The following is a 22,275-nucleotide window of genomic DNA, read 5'->3' as shown; positions in this document are numbered from 1 at the left end:
AAATATTGAAATAAAAATGAATATCAACTAGTTTAGTACTCAAGAAGTTGAAATAATAATAAACTAAAAAAGATAAAAGTAAGAAAATAATTAAGAACAGGAAATATAGTAATTCCATGTGGCACAAAAGTAGAATTGAGTGTAGGAACCTTATTAAAATCTGTTTTCTTTTTTTAAAGGAGCAATAAAATGAGTAATTTTATTTTTAAAGAGTGAGAAAAGATATATGTGATTTATAAAGGGGTTTATAACTACCATGGAAAATATAATTATGTATATTTGGAAATGTATATCATAAAATATACATAAAACATTAATTTCTTATAATTTTAAATGTATATATGCATATATACTGGACAAATAAACACTGACAACTTTGACTCAAGAAAAACAGAACTCTGATTTTCTCTATGCTTAAATGTCTTATGCTTAAAGTTATTTAATTACTTTACCATCATATTTAATTATTCTCTTTTTCTTTTTTATTCTTTTTGAGACTGTGTCTCACTATATAGTTCAGGCTGGCCTTGCACTCCCTATATAGCCCAGGTAATTATTCTCTAAGACAACCAGTATATCTGGGGGAATGATACTCACATGAGTCACCAGGATGGTGACTGGGTGCCCTGCAAAGGTGGGACTCCAACAGGCTCACAGCCTGGACTGAGGAAGGAGGCTGAGAAGCCCCCTTGCAAGGAAGACAGACAGATCCTGGGTCCAGGAAGAGGAGCAGGTAGACATGTAAATGCAGGAGCACTGAGGGCTGCAAGTGGTTCTTTTTTAAGCCACTGCACCAGCAGTGGAAGCACTGAGAGATGAACCTGGAATGCAACTCCAGAGCTTATGCTAGGGATAGGAGCATCTGAGAGACCTGGAGAGCCACTGAGGGGTGCCAGCAAGCAAGGTGAGATGTCACCTCCACCCTGTATTTCTGCTTTGGAAAATCTGTACCTTGTGTGACATCTCAAGGAGTTTGCCCTGGGAGGAGTGATGCCCCCCAGGGCCATTCATTCTCTCCCAGCTTGTGCTGCCCATAGCAGGCCCAGGGAACCCTTCCTGCTAGACTGGTGTTGAGCATGCCACCTACCCTGCAGGGCACTGCAGGCCGGCAAGAAAAGGACCCCACCTGATGCTTACCATAACCCCTGTGCTAGGCTTATTAATGGCATCACTTACCATGAGCAGGGCTCAAATTATTGCCCAGATCACAAAAGTATTGCATTTGGACTTCAAAAATTTGGACTTGAAGTTAAAGTGATGTGGTCATCATGGAATTAAATGAATGCTATATTGAATGGGTGGTTGATAGTCCTTTTTTCTTTAGAACATCTCAAAATTTTTCAAAGAGAATTTGTCAGACTATTGTTTTGTGGCCTAGCTGAAGGAAAGTTTGGCTCTGCAAAGCAAATGTGAGATCACTTAGAGCTGAATGAAAGGCAAGGTGCCTGTTTGATGTTGCACTTTGCTAACAGTACATGTGGAACAATGAGACATACAGATGCAAGTGTTGGTGTAGAGGAAGCACATGCTTAAAGTTGCATTCTGATAACTGTGGCATGTGGGAAAAATGAAAACAAAAACCAGCCAAAGCTAGAAGAATTCAACATATTAAATAACATAGCATTGAATTGAACAAAAAGTATATGAACAAAAGTATAAAATAACCATAAGCCTATACTGATGTAAATAAATGATTGAATAAATTAATAAGTGGGAGAGAAGAGATAATACCCTATGTAGAACAATTGCAAACAAGACAGAAGACACACACCTATTCCTTAGGTGTGGACTGTGCATGGAGTCTCCCTTTCACTGTGCAGTGTGTAAAGAAGAAGGAGAAGTACAGTAACATTACAGTGAATAAACCTGACAATAGCCACCCCTAGCCAGCTGCTCAAGGTCAATGTCAACAGTGAAACTCTTGTTGCTGGTATGTGACCTCAATAAGGTGTGATGAAAAGGCACTTTATCTCTGTGGTCTTCTTCACCACCTACAAACTCCAACTATGATGAAAAGCACTAGACAAATAGAGGAGCAACCTGCCCCATATCTTCCTTAAAACCACCAAGGTTATCTAAAGTCAGGAAAATCTAGAAACCATCACAGCCAGGAGGAAAGGAAGAAGACATGAGAACTAAATGAAATGGGACATGGGATCCTGTGATAGAAAGGACTTTAGGTTAAAATGAAGAAATCTGAGTAACGTATGGACTTTAATTAGTAATATTATATCAACTGTGATTTATTAGTTGTAGCAAAGGTACCGTGCTAATGCAAGATGTCAATAATAGGGGGTTAAAGAGGGCTATCTGTGAATCCTATAACTTTCTGCATTCTTCAAATCCAAAATTATTCCAAAAAGTCAGTTCAGACAAATACAGATTATATCTAAAAGCATGTCATTTTAGCATTCATACTACAGCCACTGCCTCTCAGACAAATAGTTTTAATTTTTTTTTACATACAATTAGTTAAGAAAGATACACTGCTAACTTTATCTGTTTGGTGGTTTTAACAATGGCCAAGTACATTCTCAAATTTGGTTTAAAAACATTGATCCCTGGTGGATGTCCTCTCTTCCAGCTGCCATCTGAAAATGAATTTTCACAGCTTGGTTTTAAGCACCTTGAAAATGGGAGTTTATAAAGGAATTGCTGACACAATGTGAATGAGGGTAGTGTGAATGCATGGCTGTAATTTATAGCATCAGCCCATATTCCAAATACTGTTTCTATGCACTGTGCTTCATACAAATAAGAGAGGAAGGAACTGCAGTGAATTATTGTGCAATTAATCATTTGACCATGAGGGATTCATTTACTAATTAAAAACGCAAAAAGAGTAAATTGAAATAACCAGTGACTACTAAATCATGTCTTCCGAAGCATCAGCTGTATTCTAGTAAATCATGTGTATCAATCAGAGCCAACATTTTGGATACCTGTACTTCAAGACTTCCTCAAATGTCTCTACTGCCTACAAAGATTCTTTTCATATGCATGCAACAATTTATGTCTACTATTCATGTTATTCATGTGTGTAGATGTATGTATGTATGCATGCATCCATGTGTATACATATCCATTCATTTAACTTTGGATCCTAAAAATTAAAATGTTCACAATAAAACCTGGAGTGAAGAAATAATATAAAGTCTAACAGAATATTGATGTGCATAAGCACATGGTACCTTTGCATTTTATCATGTTCCCTTTTACTGCCCTGGCTCTTATTCTTGACACCTGATTTTTCTGATACAGGTTTACTAATCTATTCAACTCTTATTTGCATACTTTCCCATTTCTTTAAATTACCCATTTTGGGAAACTTACATCAGTTACCAAGCAGCACAGCAATATCAGATTTGAAAATCCTGCAATTTTCAACATAATTTTAGAATTTTCTCCTGAGGCATTCAGTGAAGCCACAAAGGGAGGACCTCTACACAGGACTGCCTCACTGCAAAGGTCTCACAGGCTTCTATGATCTCTGTCCTCTGTCAGTTCACTCTCCACACACCAAGGGGAAGAGGAAGAGTGTTATGGGCAAGCAAGTTAGAACAGTTGAGATGTACCACACTCCGCATCAGATTGGAGTCCGTTTAAGCTGGCGGCCAAGGGGAGCTAGTGCCCAGGAAGTACTCTTGGCTATGGGAAGCGGCTTGATTTCTCCTTTTAAATCATGCTTTCAGTTGGGGGAGGGCTCAGGGGAGAGCAAGCAAAATCTTACAGAAGCAGAACCATGCCAGGTTAATTGGGAGGGGGGCCAAAGAATTTTCACATAGTAGGTGAGCTACAAAACATCCTGCTTGGAAGAAAACTTCCTTGGAAGAAAAACTTCCTTGGAAGAAAACTTTCTCCAAGCACAAGCACTTTGTCCAAGTGCAGGTACAAAATGGCGTTGAGGCTCAAGACAGATCCAGGCTGGTTATCACAAGAGGAGGAAAGCTACCTTGGTTTTCCTGATTCTTCCCTACAGAAGTTCACCACATGCCTGAAGCCCTGTGAGTTTCTGAGAGTTAAGCGTGAGGCAGAGTCAGGATAGAGGAGACTACCTTTAAATGAAACATTGCAAGTATGAAGAGAAAAAAATTCCCCCTGAAGGCTGCTAAGATGAGTAAAGCCTTCACAGTACAGGAGGAGATGAATTATATGGCATCCTCCAAAAGGCAGTGTCTGTGTTGTTCTCAGTTCCCTTCCCTCATCCCGCTCTGCCTCCTCACTGAGTCTGAGGTGGACAAACAAAACCAGAAAAGTCTACGTGGTGGCTGACTGTGAATCCCTGGAGAAAATTTCTCCTGAAGGAAGACAATAGGATGAGTGGTCCTCTTCCACCTGATAAAAGCAAGCATGTCTACACTCCGCTAAGGAAGGGTCCTCCAGCCACGCAGCTATTCCACAGGTGTGTGCTTGATACTCACTCTAAGGGGTCAGATCTCTGGTTCCCCTAGGGACATGTGCTGAAAGCTTAATTGCCAGCCTGTTGTGCTAAAGAAAATGGGGCTAATTGGAAGAAGTGTGTCACCTTTGCAGAGTATATTTTGTCTCTGCCCTCTACAACCCCCCCTCCCCTCCCCCACCTCACTGGCCACCATGAAGTACATGAAGTAAGTATCTGTGTTCCAGCTCATATTACCTATAACGGTGTTCCTTGTTTCCAAAGGCCCAAGCAACAGGGACAAATACCCATGGACTAAAATCATGAGCAAAAATAAACCTTTCCTCCATTAAGTTGATTTTGTCAGGTATTTTATCATAGTGATGAAAAGCTGACTAAAACCTGCTGTGTGTGAGACATGGTATCGCAGCCAGGAAAAGCCACATTCCAAGGGGATGGTGCCCTATCCTCTTTGTCCTTTTTATTCTAGAATAAGAAGACTGAACATAAGGAAGAGGGTAGGGAAGAAAGGAAGGGAGTGATATAATGCCAATTACTTTGGATTTTGGAGTTAGACAAATGTGGATTTAAAACAGCTCTACACTTGGTAGATAGCTGACTTTGTGGAGGCATCTCAGTTCTCGAGCCCTCAAGTCTCCTACTCTGTTTAATGGAGGTTGTGACAGCCCCAACATAAGGACTTTTAGCGAGAATAAAAGCGAAGAATATATACAAAACAGTCCGCAGTGTGGGACACTGATTGATTAACAAATAGCCATGATTTAAAAATATTTTTTCTCCCTTTATTCGTCATAACTGCCCTTTTGCTGTCCCATCTCTGCCCTAATTTTACATTTCTCTGTGTTATCCAGTTTTCATTTTCTTTGCAAGTTTCATTGTGACTGTTTACTCATAATTATTGTCCTCTCTCCTCCCTGTGCAAACCCTTCCTTATAATACTCAGAACAATAAAAAGTCCATTAGTGTTAGTTGAGTGAGTAAAAATTATTATACATGAGAAGAACTGCAGACAAAATGTATTTAGACTCTTAAAAATCCTTTGATAAGGGTTTATACCAAATGTTATGATACATCCATTCATCAGAGGACTGGGGAATCTATTTTTGTAGATCTCTAGAGATTGTGATTAGCATTAATGCTACTTAATAGCTTCATTGTGAGCTGAGAAAGCAGATAGTGTTGTTTTGTTTTGTTTGTTTATTTTAGGTCTTAAAGGGAACTCTTCCCTTTTGGCCTGGATTTTATAACTGTAAAATTCAAAATTAGAGTCAGAAAACCAGGATTCAAATCTAAGGACCTCACTAATGATGTGAGAGGTACAGCAAATCACATCAGTTAAGCGCCCTCATTTCATATTTTTAGGATACAAATGGTGAAATACCATAGAGCAGAAACTCCCTCTCCTAAGTTAATTCATCTCTCTCTATCTCCAGATGGCGAGGTATAGACATATATCTAACAACCTCAATCACTATATATACATACAATGGCTGCAGGGTCAGCCACAGGAATATCTGAGTATTCACATGCCCCAAGTCTGTGTTCCCTTTGTAAACTTCTACACTAAAGAATGTCATCGCCCAGGAGCAGAGATGCATGCAAGTTTTGTAGATCCTGAATCTTAAGCTATTTGATGGGTGACAGGGTATGACACAAAAGTTATGAATAACACTGAATACCAGGCCTTTAAATAATGTATGTCCCAGCCCTTACTTTAGGCTTCACTTCTCCGGCTAAGCAAAACCCTGGGCACTGGTCTCATCTCACACACACACCCCAAGAACCTACACTTCCTCTGTGTCTTCCTGTGTATCTTGAGTCCAGTGAAGAATCTCTACTCACCACTCCATCTTGAGGTCCATCTCATCAGTTCCTCCTCCTACCCATTTCTTCTGTAGCACTTATTGCCCTATTTAGCAATTGTGGTGCTACTTCTCGCCCTTTATCATTGTGGACCCCTGGAACTGGAAGTTCTGGCCTCACAGGTTTTAGATCTACAATGCATCTGAGACATGCATGGTGTTCAGTGAATGCTGAATAAATACATTTGAGCAAGGAGGCATGTGATGGATTTCAATTAGAGCAGGGGTCTCCAAGCCTTGATATTGGTCTGTTACCTGTTAGGAACTGGGCAGCAAAGCAAGAGATGGGCAGCAGACCAGCAAGGAAAGCTTCCTCTGTTTTTGCAGCTGCTCACATTTACCCACAGATCTCTGCCTCCTGTCAGACCAGCAGGACATCAGATCCTCACAGAAGCGTGGACCCTGTTGTGAACTCCACGTGCGCAGGATCTAGGTTGCCTGATCCTTATGAGAATCTAATATCAAAACCATCACCCCACCCCTGTCCAGTGGAAAAATTAGGGAACTGGCTCCCATTGCTACAAAAGTTGGGGATGGCTGAGTTAAAAGACATACTATGTGCCTTATTTGTGCACAGATAAAACTTTAAGACTTACCTTGAGATTAGGAATGAAAACTTTAATATATTAATGTAGTGCATAGAAAATGTACAGCGCACATTATCTTATAATGTATAAAAAGCTGTGTATTTATGTCCAGGTACTGCAGAACTATAATAAACACTAAAGGAAAACAGAAGGGCTTGGAAATAGCCGTTCTATCTTCTTGGACTGAGGAATAGAATGTAACAAGGTGTCTTGAAGAAAGAGAGACATTAGGAAAATATCTTCAACTGTTGTTGACTGAGGTGTAGAGGCCGAGTACAGACTCTGCCTAAGGATAGAGTGGCAAATGGCATAGATGGTGACTGCTGTGCTAGAAAAATGTATGTTCTGAGCAAGCAGAAGGACACACGGCAGAATTAACAGAGACAAGGACACTACTTGAGAAGTTAAATTCCCACTGCTCTCCCTGTGTATGTGGGGATAGATGCTGGGAAAGTAATGGGTGCTACTCTATGCAGCTATTTATTACACAAGCATTGCATAAAGACAATGCTGGGCAATCATTTATCATGTCATAATGTTCCATGATGATGAAAATCATTGCCAAACAAAAAGTGTATAAAAATTCTTCACTTAAACAAATCTGCTCATGAATGAAATGTACTTTCAGTATGACATAGATGATCTACCCTAAAAATTAACCACATACACATTTTGTTGCTTTAAAGTACCCATTAGAAGAGGAGTTAGTCAAGATTATGCTACTAAGAAATGAGCCTGTATTGGTCAAGATTATGTTACTAGGAAGTGAATCTAAACTATAAAATGAAAAGCAAACCAAGAGCCCTTGATGATAAAGTTATAACAAGCGTGTTGGTGGGTTCCCAAAATTCCAGGGACCCAGGAGGCAGAAGGATCTCAAGTTCAAGGGCAGTCTGGGAAATTAACTGAGATCATCTCAGAATAAAAAAATATAAGGGCCTGGTGATATAGCTGAGTAGCTCAGTGGTAGAGCACTTGACCAGCATGTGTAAGGCCCTGGGTTCAAAGCTCAGTGCAACAACAACAACAACAAAGAAAATAAGAAATAAAGTTGTGTTTACAGCCTTTCTCTCAGAGTACTGTTCTCTAACTAAGAAATGACGTAATTTCGTTATTCAGGTATTAACTTCCTCCACAAGAAGGTGAGATTTTGAAGTACTAGGACTTTGTCTCCTTTGTTTCTATGGCTGCACCCTAAGCATGTAGAAAATGCCTCAATGAATATTTGTCAAATTGGTTCATTTTCTTTTTTTCTTTCTATAGAGCCTTAAGTAATGTTACTCATTCACTTATTTTAAGGCACTTTTCATCTCTAAAAGGAAATATCCTCAGTGGTTTGGTGATGAAATATATATAAAAATAAGTGACAAATGAGGACAGCTGGAGTTTCTAGAGCTCAAAATCCAGCAAGTGCTGAGATTGTATCACAACCTTTTTTAAGGGATGGAAACGTGCGGGTGGCAAAGGCTCCTCTGAGCCATCTGTGTCCACAGCCAAAGCTTTTGACAGTTACAAGTTGCAGTGGTGTCATTGTTCGCCATGCCAGGGGAGAGTGAGTCTGCAGCACAGAAAGGCTGCGGAAGAGCCTGCCTTCACTTCTCATGTTCAGGAAAATGCATGTGTGTTCAGCAAGCTAGATTGTAGGTCAGAAACTGTGTATAGCCTGGCTCAGTAGCCGTGCAATGCAGTATCTTCTTGGTTAAATCCATATTTTCCCCTTTATGATATCCAGACATTTTAAAATTGTAAGATCAGTAAAACATTAAATTATTAGAATTAATGCCTTTTAAAAAAATCTCAAGATTAGCCTATCTGCTTAGAAGAAGGCGATTACAAATAACAGTATTAAAAATAGCAATAGCAAAATGAAAATATTTAAAATTGGCAGCACACAGTTATATGTCTGCATATTCCTCAAGGACAATGCAGATGAGGTCTTCCCTGGAGATCTGAAAACTGTACCCATTTTCAAGATGCTAGGTTTAAGAGTCATAGATCATGTTGAAAGATCTATTCTTAAAGTTTTGGAAACTGAGCTTACATCAGTACAAGAAGATTTGTCCCTGGGTTTTGAAAGAGCTAATGCATTCTATCAACCTCCCACCCTCAGAAGAGTCCCTGGATCCTTTTCCTCCCCACCATTTTGCTAGGAGTCCCCACTTTCGTGTATTTCCAAATGGTCCCCCACGGATGACTTAATAGATTCGCAAACACTAAACCTGAACTTATGAAATGCTTTTTAGGCATCCGTGCACTCACTACCCCTCTAAACACTTGCTCTTCTCAAAGGCCCTGTGCATCTTGCCACCTCACACCCATGGGTTTTTCCAAGCCACACAGCCTGAGCCGAACGCTCTCATGACAGCTCTGACATTCTGGACACTGCACTCCCACCAACTTAGCATAGTCAGATATTGTTTTGGAGCACTGATGTAATCTTCTCTGAATTGTCAAAAACTGATCCTTCTAATGGTGCTCCATAATATTTACCAAATGTAATTTGATAAATGTGGATTTATGCTCACTGATGCTAAATAATGCCAATAATAAGTTGGTCTTTTCTGCAATGCTAATGTAGGAAAGATCAGGGGACAGGCAGGGAAAATTAAAGAGCCTAGTGAGGTTTGTGGTAAATCAAGTTAAACCCCTACTAGAGAGAGAGTAGCTAAGGAAAACAAACAGAAAGAGTTGATAAGGCTGGCCTGGATCACTTCATGCCAAGACACAACTCCCTCCTCCCTATATCTTCAGTTGAACACAAGAGGAACGAAGTGGGAGAGGGAGGACTATATCATAAAAACTCACCTAATATATAAAATATATTAGTATAGTACTTATCTGTCAACTTATTTTCTCTCCTTTTTCCAATAAAATGGTTCTGCTTCTCCATTTCTCTTCCTTTTCCAATAAAATGATTTGGTTTCTCATTCCAAATGTATATCTCTAATTCTTTTATCGATGTAGGGTTTTTTTTAACAGACTCTAGATAAAAATCTACTCTCACAAGATGTAACACTAACTTTTCAAAAGTCGCATTTCCCATTTTTATAATGTGAGGAGCAGATATGGTTGAATTTCCTGTTTCTGTGAAGATCAGTATTATTTCAAGTACAATATAAAATACCTCCTTTATTACATTCAGTTGAACTCAATTCAATTCAATACAGACTTGGTACTATTGATAATTAACTACATTTCCAGGGCCCCACAGGACCACAGGCTGGGTGGATGCTGAACTTGAGCACAGATGATCAAAGCAGGGGACATGTGTGGGATTTACTAGTCATTGTGTCCATGTTGACTTTTATAACTGAAACTTCTGTGTACTTAACAAATCAGGAAGAAGAACAAAATTTAAAGTGAGTGTATAGAAATTAGAATATTAAATGAAATCATCAATACAGGGGACTGTGGCATTAATTTTACTCCCCAAAGCAGATGTAATTCTCCTTGTCTTATGTTTTCTTGTAAAACCAATTGACAGTGTTTTATTATATTGTTTCCAAAATTGCATCAAAAAATAATAATGTTCAAAACCAAGACACACTGAAATGATACTCAGGCTTGAGGCTCACTTCCTGTACTTTGATGTGTAATTGTGCTTAGATTCTTTGGATTCTTTGTCAAGAGAAGGGGTATGAATTAGCACTTATTGATTAACTGCTTCATTCTAGGTTCCATGATAGATGATTGAGATCTTTTACCAAGAATCTTTCACTGACATTTTAAAAACTGGAGTAGTATTTTCTCAAAATGTTATGATAAGAAAATCACAATTTCAAATTGTTAATAGTATACACCTTCCCTTAGTTTGCATCAGTGCTGATACTGGGAACCTTGAACAAAACAGGAAATAGTAAAATAATTATGTCCTCTCACACTGAAATATGGCTAAGATTAAAGAGGGGTGTCTAAGGCACATTGTTTTAGTGTAAAAGGCTTTATGTTAGGTGTGATTGAAAGATACAGTGAATATTTAAATAATACAAAACTTCTTACATCCAGGTACATCTGTCTGTAATCCCAGCACTCAGGATAATAAAGCAGGAAGATTGCTGTGAGTTCATGGCCAGCCTGGGCTACATAGTGAGTTGAAAGCCAGCCTGAACTACATTGTGAGGCCCTGCCTCAAAAACAAACAAACAAACAAACAAACAAAAAACTTATCACAGTAAAAGACTCATTGCCAAAAACAATGGGGAGTATTTTGAGCATTAACAGAGAGACTGGTGCAGTGTGTCTCTCAGTGTCATAAATTTCTTAAACATCCACAGTATATTTAATCAAACACTTACTGCGATTTCTATCAAATGAAAACATAAACATGTATCTCCATCCACTTTTTGCATTGGAGTTTGCACCTTGCAAACTCCTGGCTCTTCTTCAAAGCCCAAATGACCAGCAAGATAAATTCTTTGGATCGAATCCAAACATGGGAGCAGCGGTGATGGCATGGCTAATGACATGTACAAAACAGGACTTCAAACAATGTGCTCGAAAGTCCGAAAGTGGCAAGGATGACAAGACGAGCACGTTGGAAGATAGGAAGATAGGAGTGGGAGTATTTTGAAGGGGTTAATGGCAATGTATCTTGTACTGTAATAAATTTAAAGAAAAAATTAAACATTCAGCATAGATTTTTGATGATTCTTTATAATATAGCACTTCTACTTTTGCTTAACAAAAAAGAGTAATAAAGTACTAACTTTAAAATATTGTTTTTTAATGTTGTAAAGTGACAGCTACACAGTTAACTTTAGATCTTTCCTTTTGAGAATTTACTCTGATTTTGGATTTATACTACATAGCATGCACTTTCCTATTGTCCCTTACATATGTGTGTATTTAAAAATATCCAGAATGTTCAGCAACATTAGGATGTGCATTTCCTAATTTCATTCTCTTATTCACAGAGGTGATCCTTCCTTCTGTATCAAGCTCTGCACCCACAGCAAATGCTTGGGGTAGGCACAGAATAAATTCAAGTTATCAGAGAAATCATCCGACTCCGAAAAGGTTTCGCTTCTCTTACATTGTAGGGAAGGGCCCTTGCCTTTTCACTGTTTGCCATCTTTGTCACCATCACCAAAGCAACACCATCACCACCACCACACCTCTTTCACACTATCAGCTTCAAAGTAGCAACCGAAGCAGTGGCTTTCCCTCCAAAGCCACACATGTGTGCCTAAATTTCCCCCATCTGCCTAGCTGCTCTCTCTACATATCTCTCACTAAACTCATGAGTTGCACAAGTATTTATTATGGATTTATCATGAATTCTCACTAACACTTCTTGTTAGGTAAGTGGCTTTGCTAGATCATTTAATCTGTCGGATGTGGATTACTTCTCTGCAAATAAAGAGACTTAACTGGTCTCTTTTAGCTCTGAAGCTAAGATTTGTGCTTATCCTGTGTCTCAACAATATTATGCTCCATGAAGCCTATAACTTAAAATTATTCAGTATTACAAAGTCTCCAGGGACTTTTAAAAGTATTTTAAATAATTGTAAAATATTATATTACACTAAGAAGTGGCGAGTCTAATAGAATACTGTGAAATATATTGACATTTAGACGTTATACCTGTGTAACAAAAATGGCTACTTGTTATATGATTATATATTTATTCCCTATTATTTCTAAAAAGACCAGAATTTTTTTTTAGCATAGCTATATCATATGCACCTCCCAGAGCTGATTGGTATGCACACACACTTGTGATCTGAGAGAAGGTGGAGCTAACCAAAGATCATAGGTGCTTACATTTTTAAATGTAGATTTTGACCATATCTTGATAATCTAGAAGTGAAAAAGCCTTGTGGTTGATGTATGTTATAGCATTTAACTGGCCTTTAAAATCTCACATAATTCCCCACCCACAGCATGTAAATGTGCTGCAAATTTGCACAGGTAAATTGTATGTTTAGATGAGGTCATGGGACTTAGCTCTTTCATCTGCATGTCTGGAAGTGCCCACAGTCCACAGAGGAGTTGCTTAATAGTGATCTGCCATCCCCACTCGTCCTCACATATTGTGATTTAGATAGAACTCTAATGCATGAGAGCAACTTGTCCCCGGAGCATTTTCAGAATATAAATTAAGTGATATTATAGCAGAAGCCCTCTCTGAGCTCAGCATAATGAATATGAACCATCATGTACTCCTGACCAAGGTCATGGTATGAGGATGAATTAGTCTATTAACATCTCTTTTAAGTAGCATTAGTGATAATAAATGAAGAGGTTTAATGTAATACTGATAATATTATTCATGCAAAAATAGCATACTTTATCTTGTTAAAACAATTAAAATGTGCTTTGAGGATATTTTACACTACAAAAATATGATGCTTGAGAGTGCTTATTGCATGTTACTGAATACATCAGCATTAGGCAGTACTGCCGATAATCTGATAAAAATCGAAAAGCTGATTTGTATGCTATGCTAATTCGGGATCATCTTCTTGGCCCTAGGTACTACCCAAATGCTGCACAGGATTGCAGCAAGCTTTAGTGGTGATATTAGATTAAATTCAATCCTTTTGCTTATAATTTTTTCAAGGAAATTACATCCACTATTATTTAGCATAAACCTTCTTTAGCTGCTAAGCAGCCTGTAATATTGCATTTTAAGCCTGGAATATTGTTGTTTTCTTCTCAGACGTATTTAAGCTTTGCTGTCAGTCATAGATTATCTTACTTCAATCACGTAAATCCAAAAAAAGAAAAAAAAGAAAGATCATTTATATGTGCGGATGGTGACCTTATTCGGAAACCAGCATAAAAGGGAACTTTTAAGTGAACTAACACAGGGACCTGCACTAAGAAGGGCTTGACCTTTCAGGGGCTTAGAGTATTTTGTAAGTGATTTACGTTTGCACTTAGAAAATTTCTAAACAAAGGCAAACTGGTTAAAGGCAACTTTTTGGGAGTGATGAAAAAGTTTTGGAACTAGATGTGATAGTTGTAAGTTATTGTGAATATACTAAATTGCATGGATATGGACTCTTTAAAATGGTTAAATGGAAACAATTATTTTATGGGAATTCTATTACAATAAAAAAGGGGTTGGCTAGTGATTTAGCTGTGAGGCCCTCTCAGAACACATTTCTATTGTTACATGCCACCACCCCAGTGCCAGCAACCCACTAAATTCTTTCCCAGTACAAGATAAAAGTTCCATAAACAAAAATCTTCATTGATTTTGGGGTCACAGATCTCCCCATTTCTCACCACTGAGCTCTCTACACAGCACACAAATACACTGTCAGATTTTCCTCAAGAGGAGTTGCACTTTGTCCTCTTAAATATACAAAAGCAAGTCATAGCACTAAAGAATGTTTCTTATTCCAATAACGAATAATATTGTTATGATTGTATATCAAGATTATTTTTATTATCCCCATAAAAACTTCATATAATTTAGAAGAAATGATTATCTTTAAAATCTTGCTAACATGTTACACTGGGGGAATTTTCCTAGTTTAATTAAGAGTTCAGCAAAGCTGAGCAAACGGCAGTGTCTATACTGTTTCCATCAGCTTTTTAATTATGCTTGGCACGACCAATTTTACTTGATCCCACATAAATTTTGCATGTGTGAGTGGAGCTGAAGTTTCAAGAGCAAAGTTGGGTTTGCATTACAGACAAAACACATATTTATATGAATGAGCCTCCTTCACTGTACATAATTAGTCAGGGGACAGGAGACTACCAAGATCCTCAAAGCAAGGACTTAAGGTATTAGTTTCTCATATTTATGATTAATGCCTTTCTTAGCAGCCTGAGGCCCTGAGTAGGATCATGTAAAGCATGCTGGGTTAAATCATTCTTTGTTACAGAGTACAGACATTACACTTCAGGGAAGCCCAAAGGACGATCTTGACTTTCTAGTTATACCTTCACAAGAAATAAGTAAACTCAGACCTGGAAGGCTGCCTTTTGTTATTTGTGTTGGAAGACTATACATTTTGATATTTGTAGACCATGCTTTCCTTGTTAGTTGTAAATGAATTACTACACAGATCCTCATCTTAGCATTGTTTTGTAAAAGACCTACAACTGCATGGCTTCGTCCACTGTGTATGTTGATTCAGCTGTAGAGAACTTCCACAGATTATGTGCACAAAACTGTCAAAACTTATGGTGGCCTTACAATATGCAAGTTGCTTACTAGCACTTCACTGGATGATAGAATTAATATTTGGCATCAGTAAACCATAAATGTCCAGCTGAGGGACAAAACACACTTGGATCAGGGTGTTTTAAGAAGCCTGCCAATCTCTCAATTCATGACACCTAACATCACAGCAATTCTTTCAAAGCATACCTAGGCCAAGAAATATTCCTAGGAATCAGTGTGCTAAGTAGTTTGATCCAAACAATTATATTCATGTTTTCATGCTACAAACTTTGTAGCTATTTGAAAAAAATAAGCATAACTGTAAAGGAAAATCAGAATATGCCTTCATTTTTAAATAACCACAAATATTGACAGTGGGATTTTTGCACCTGATGTGCACTGGATGATGTCTCAAACCTCAGCCTCAGATGGGCCACCACTCTCCTGTCTTAGTCACACAGGTTTTCACCCTGGATTACATTTCTAACTTAACCATCGAAACCCACCTATCCAAACCATGATGCCGCTGAGAAGAATGTGCACCACCCAAGGCAGACATTAGATGTCCTCAGGCTTATAGTTTACGTAGTTTATGTGGTGTAGACACAAGTCTCACTGTTTGCCTTAAACTAGAATGTGTTCTTCAATCTTGGGTTGCCTGGATACACCGTGGGGGGCAGGCTGAAGTGAATTATCTTCAAGGTGACAACCATTTATCCCAAATGGAAGTGGTCTGTGAATCACAATGCTTCCACCGCATTAATTGTGTACCTACTGTGTGCAAGACACTGGGAATGCAAATATGGGCTTCACCTTCTTTTCAGCAGCTTTACTGGGACCTAGGTCCTAATAGTTTGCACACAATTTCATCATTGTATTAAAGCATTCATTGGACATTTTAGGTCATTCGAGTGGTAGTGTACAACTCATACAAGGCATAATCTAAAAATATGGTGAATGTTTAAATTTAAAATAATTGTTTATTTATTTATACATTTTAAGACAGGGTCTTGCTAAGCTTCCCAGGCAGGACTGAAACTTGTGACCCTTCTGGCTCAGCCTCCCAGATTTCTGAAGGAACATTTTCCACTCCCTGATTGAATCCATCATCAAGTGCCTCGTCTGTCCTTAGTGTTCACAATGGAAATGAATGTTCTGCTATCTATTCAAGACTGTAGGAGGGGAATAAAGGATATAGCTTGAGAAAGGTTACTTAAATATGCCTAATAAAATCTGATATTCAAAAGACAAGCTAAATGGCTTTGAAACTGTAAATGTGAAAAATTATCACTTCTGATCATGATTAAATGGACTGAAATTTGTAGTAATATATTTGGAGGCTGACAGACCATCCTGAAATGCCTTTGAATGAAGAGTAGTTTACTTAGAAATAAGGAATGCCACAGTTGGTATAGTGAGCTACTCACTAATCTTTTCATGTTTTGAAGTGTCATTCTTTATGCTTGAGAGCAATTTCAGACTAGAAGTATTTCAAAATATGTTTAATATAATAATAGTTCGTCTGGACACGGAGACAGTACCTTCTGCTGCTAGCAATCTGGTGCTTTAGGGAAATTCTTTATGCAAAACCTAAACTCTTCCCTTGGAGCTGTTCTCTATGTATCTCACTGCTGCTCCTGCTAGTTTAATTTTTTTTGTCTAATCACATGAGGAAAATGTCCACTTCATAGATGCAAAACAAAACAAACAAATAAAAAATTGACTTTTCATTCAGTAAATGAGTCCCTGCATTTATGTCTGCTTTCAAGTAAGAGGTAATTTCTAATCAGCACGGCATGAAAACAAAACAAAATAAATATATAAGTATAAAGCTTCAATAGTTTTAAGATATTGCTTAGATGAGATTTAAATAAACATGACTAATGTAACTAATTCATGAAAAAGGATTGAGAGCAATTTGCGGCAGGGTGTGAATGGAAAGCAGGGTGGGGTGGGATTATCAGGAATTGGACAGAGTGTGGGGAGTGGGGCCAGCATGGCCCTGAGCAAAGTCTCCTGAGGACCACAGCACAGCTGTGCACAGAGCTGGCGTTGGGTGGTGACTGAACGGCAAAGTCTACCTGCTTTTGTGCCTGACATAATTGCCAAATCATGGCTCTCCTCCAAGTATGGTAAGCAAGGCTCCCACAGAGCTAGTCCCTGGTGTCTAAGAGCCTGGCATAGCTGTAAGGTCCAGGCTTCTTGTGTTCGAATGTGTTTGAGAACAGGTGATGAGGTGAGTGGTCCCTAAAGCCACTGCTCCAAAGTTTCCTTTAACGAGTTGTCCCTCATAAAACACAGAGAATAAATAGTTCAGGCTACAGAAAAATATTGATAAGAAAGAAGGAGAAAGAAAGAGCGATATATGTATGGATGACAGATACATAGACAAATATGGAGATAGATAACAGAAAGTTATAGCAGAAAGATGATGACGTGGAGAGATACGCATAGATGATAAATGGCTAGGGATAGATAGAAAGATAGATAATTTGGAGATACATACATGTGCACACATGTACCCTCATATATTCCCTGTTCTACTCTGAGTAGGCCTAGAAGGACTTTTACACAGTAGCAATAATGACATGTCTCACACATGTCCAAAATAACCTTGGAACATCTCACAGTACAGAACGTCAGTGAGTCCTTCAAAACAAGTAAATGAAAACCCTGATACTAATGGGGATAAGTCAAAGGGACAAGGGGCCAAGAATGTCCAATGACCACAGCTAGAATGATGTGAGAAAAAGGAGTTGTTGGATTACAACCCAAAGTACAATATAATAGAATCCATACTGATAAAGCAAATTATTTGATAAGTTAATAACTAGATGGTGGCATGTATTAATCAGTTTATTCATTGCAGAGCCAAATACCTGAGACCTTCAACTCAAAGGAACAGAGGTTTGATTTGGCTCATAGTTTCAGGAGATTCAGTACATGGTCAGCTAGCTCTGATGCAGAAACATCATGCCAAAAGGGTGTGGTAAATAAAAGCTATTTAATTCACGGAAACCAAGAAGCAGAGTAGGATAGCAGAGCCAGAAGGGAAAGGGCCATGAAACAGACATGATACCCAAGATCATTCCTCTATGACCCACCCATAAATGTGCCTTACTAATCCCTGGGTAGCTTCCAAACTGATCAAGTTCCCAGTTAAATTTAACCTTAACTAGGTTGTATATATTCTGAAGAGAGTTTCAAAATAATGTGTGTAACTACTCCTGATCAAGGAGACAAAGCATACACCTGAGTCCAGAAGTGGCCCTATACTTAGAAAATCACTCCCCATGATGGGGAGAGACCATGAGAAAAACAACAGACATTGGGCCGGGGATTTAGCTCAGTGATTTCGCCACCTGCTGCGTAAGCGCAAGGACCCAAGTTCGATCCCTGGTACCAAAAAAAAAGAAAAAGAAAAATAACAGACAAATTTCACTTAAAGGATTTTATACATAATACCCAACCAGCAATCCCCAAAACTGTTAAGGTCAGCAATAACAGGAAATGTCCAAGGAACTGTCACTTCCAAGAGTCATAAGGAGATGTGATGACTAAGGGTAACATGTCCCAGATGGCCTCCTGGGACAGTGAAGGGTCATCAGTGAAGGGCAGTGACTTCTGAGCAAAGGGTGAATGTTGCTGGTACTGACATGCCAGTGCTGGCTCCTGGCCAAAACGATCTTGCTCAGCCAAGAGGTGCAACTAGATGTGGTTGGGGCAGAGGGCAGGCAGGCCCTCTGTGCTATCTTTGTAAGTCATCTGTAAATCCAAAACTATTCCTCAAGAAAGGATTTACTCAAACACAATAAAGTGAAGCTTTCGGAAGAACCATCTGTTCCCCATGCCTGGCTTTGTCCTTCCTCCTCCTGGTGCACTGCTGTCTTGCTTGGGTCCCGGTGCACTCTGCTGTTCTCCCTTTTGGTGGGGATGTTGTGTCCCTGTGCCATGAAAAGAAGTCAGGGACCAAGTTTCTGTCTTCCCTGGTTCTCACTTCTACCAAAGGGGCAGCACCGTTATGCCACATTCCCCAGCTCCTGGTCCCATGGCCATGGGCCCAGAGGAGTCCCCAGGAGCCCAGGGCCCAATGTGGTGCACTCCTCCTCTGCTGAATCACAGGGGCCGTGCTCCGCCTAGCCAGTCTGCTCAAAACCCTCACTGCCTCTCCTACTCACACACAGTGACAACTAGACATTTTATTTCTGCCTCAAACATCCCCAGTTTATTGCTCCTAGGGCTGAGTTTGGATTTTCTCTCAGCCTGGCTCAGAACTAGTGTTTCTTCTCTTTGTAACTTTCTAAAAGATTTAGGATACAGCACAGCATTCTGAAAAGTAAGGATGTGTTGCAGTCCCTGCTGAAGTAGGATGGCAAACAGTTAATTCCCTACCGGATGACAGCTGCTCAGTGAACAATGGGCTCCGGGAGTTGACATGGGGTGGTGAAGCGCGAGGGGAGGAGAACTGAGTCACAGCTGCACGGAGCAATCACGGAAAACATCGACTCTCTTCCAGCCAAAAGACCATTAATACGTGTGTCAGCCCAAGAGCGGACCTCACCGCGGGCGCGCATTGGAACAGCTCGGGAGAGAAAATGAAGACTATCCTCAGGGACGAACTTTTCTTTTTCTCTGAGAGAGTCTTCATTATTCAGGCATTGTGATACTTTTCCTTTATTTGTGTAAAGATTAAATTGCACATGATTTCTAATGTTTCTGCTACTCCAACTGTCATAGGTCGGTGACCTTCATGCAAGGAGATAATAGATACATCGTCTGCGGCTTGGGCTTCTGCTGTTCCTCCACAGCTCAGTACTTCCCTATTGTTATAAGTCGAAAGCAATTAAATAAAAATAGAGGATAAGGCACCTCGAGGACGCTTAGAATTTCATATATCTCTTTATGTGCCTGTCTTTGAGCATGGATCTGCGTTATTATCTAGTGGAATGTGGAGAACCGGGAGATGGGTGTGTGGAGCCTGAATTGTGTGAGAAACGAAACGTTCTTGAAGATGTTCATGTGGAAGAATAGTAATCACATAGATTCGAGCAACCCTCTCTTCTGCCTGGGAATTTCTGATCAGAAGGCTGTTAATGAGCCACATGGGTGGGCGTCATCTCGAGTTTGCTGTTTCCCTCTTGGTTCTCCTTATCTCCACACAAGTTCAATTAACATTTGGAAAACTCATCCTGGAAAAACTAGAAGGAAAAATAGTTGATTAATCTTTTTAATGGGTGATCAAATAGCAGGAATCTAATGTTTACTATTTTCAATATGTGTCAGGAGAGTTTACTTCAATGACATTTAAACAAGTACTAACTCGAGTATTTCCCTTTCGAACACTCCCTACTTGTCCAGAGGAGTTCTTTCTCCCTTCCTCCCTCTCCCTCCTCTCCCTCATGCCCCATCTTCAAATAAATCATCTGCTTTTATATCTTACAAAAGGACTAACTCAGACAGAGTGGTAGTGTTCTTGTGGATGATATTCAGCTTCTGTTGAACAAAGAAATTCTTCAGTTGCTCTTTGTCCTCCCTGCTGGCATCTGCCTCATTCCACACTGCTCTAAGAGTAAAAAGACCCCTCTCGGACTGACTGAGTACTTCCATTGGCTGATCTAGAATCCAACTTTCCTGAGCTCATTGTGAGCTAATCTTAGGTATCATCCGCCAGGGAAGCACATTCTCTGTCCGAAGAGATCTCTGAAGCATCTATTGCTGCTCATGCTTTCCTCCCACCCTGGCAGGATGATGTGCTTTTCCCACTTTTGTCATACCTGTAGTGAGGTATCCAGATAAGACCCCTCTCCCATTACCGGCCTCCACATCCTAACTGCAGAGTAAGAAAATTCTATCTGGAGCTTTGTTTGGCCCAGATAACAGTGGTTCTCCAATTTTTTTTTTTTTGTACATTTTAGGTACACAATATAATGACATTCATCATTGGAAATTTGCACCTTTACATGATCTCTCTTGGTTCTTATTTTTCACCCTTGCCCAGCCCTCCCTTCAACCCCTCCAGCCCTCCCTATTTACAAAGACTTTGTTTCCATTTTTTCTTTTTCTCATATTAATTCCATTCCCTTCTTTCCTTTCCCCTAGCCCTCCCACTTCCCCTTCCACTTTGCCCCTTTTCTTCCTAGTTCACATTATCTATTATACCTTTTAGTCCTTATTTACATTTTCAGTTTTTCACACTAGAGCAACTATTCGATATTTACATGTGTGCCATATTTATTTCACTTGAGTATCGCCTCAATGTGCATCCATTTAGCTATAAATGTCTCTAATTTTTCATTTTTTATGGCCGAGTAGTACTCCATTTTATTAAAAAACTAACAACACCATCCAACCAGTCTTAGTTCTAGGGCTTCCTGCATCTCTAGCACCACTCATCACAGACCCTAATGAGACACAGTGTCAAGGGCACAGTGCTCTGTGGCTCCTTGAGTTTCCTTCTCCTCACCATCTGCTCGTGTCCAGGGCAGGATCTGAATGGCCAGTTAAAGGCACATCACCTGTCACCTCAAATGATAATTCACAGACTTGTGCTCCCCACCACCGTATAGACTGTGGTCCCCACCCTCCAAGAGTGCTGTCTTTAAGTCTACATCTGTGTGCCACACCCTCCCACACTGAGTAGAACTGACTCTTGTCCCAACCAGGTATTGTAGAAGGAGTGAGCACAACGAGGTCCAACAGGTATCAGCTTCCATCTTCCTGTATCTTAGACCACTGGCTCTGGGAGGAAGTGACCATGTTTTGAGGAGAATCCAGTGGCCTTTGAGGCCTAGGCAGTGGTAAGGAATGGAGGCTTAGGCCAACAGCCCTGCCCCAAGCCACTGGGGAGCCTACTCTGCAGGCTCAGATGGCTGCAGCCTGGCCAACAAGAGGATAGCGACTTCCTGACTACCTTGTTCCAGAACTGCAGTCTGAATTGTTTCTGCATGTGCAACTCACAGAGACTGAGTGAGATCATCGATATTCATTGTCCTTTCACAGCCATATTGGGGACAATCTGTACTTATTACTAGATAACTTAAGCATAGACCACAGGATCCATCTCATCACCCATCTGACTCCTCCCAGGGGGAGGGCCTTCCTCCTGAAAGGACGCCCATCCCCATGGAGTTCTGCAGTATGCTCACTTGGCTCCATCCCCCATCCCCAACTTTCTCACCTTTCAGCTTCACCCTCCACCTTGGAGTTCACAGACTGTCATGAGTCAAATTCCCTTTCTCCACATTTCTTCTAACTTCTCACTCTAGTTAAAAACCTCGTTCCAGCATAATGACAGTGTATTTTTCT

The sequence above is a fragment of the Heterocephalus glaber genome, unplaced genomic scaffold, assembly GCF_053883595.1.
Source record: "Heterocephalus glaber isolate CG9 unplaced genomic scaffold, H.glaber_assembly_v1.0 deba00000331, whole genome shotgun sequence".
Classification (NCBI taxonomy): Eukaryota; Metazoa; Chordata; class Mammalia; order Rodentia; family Bathyergidae; genus Heterocephalus; species Heterocephalus glaber.
This window is presented reverse-complemented; position numbering follows the sequence as displayed.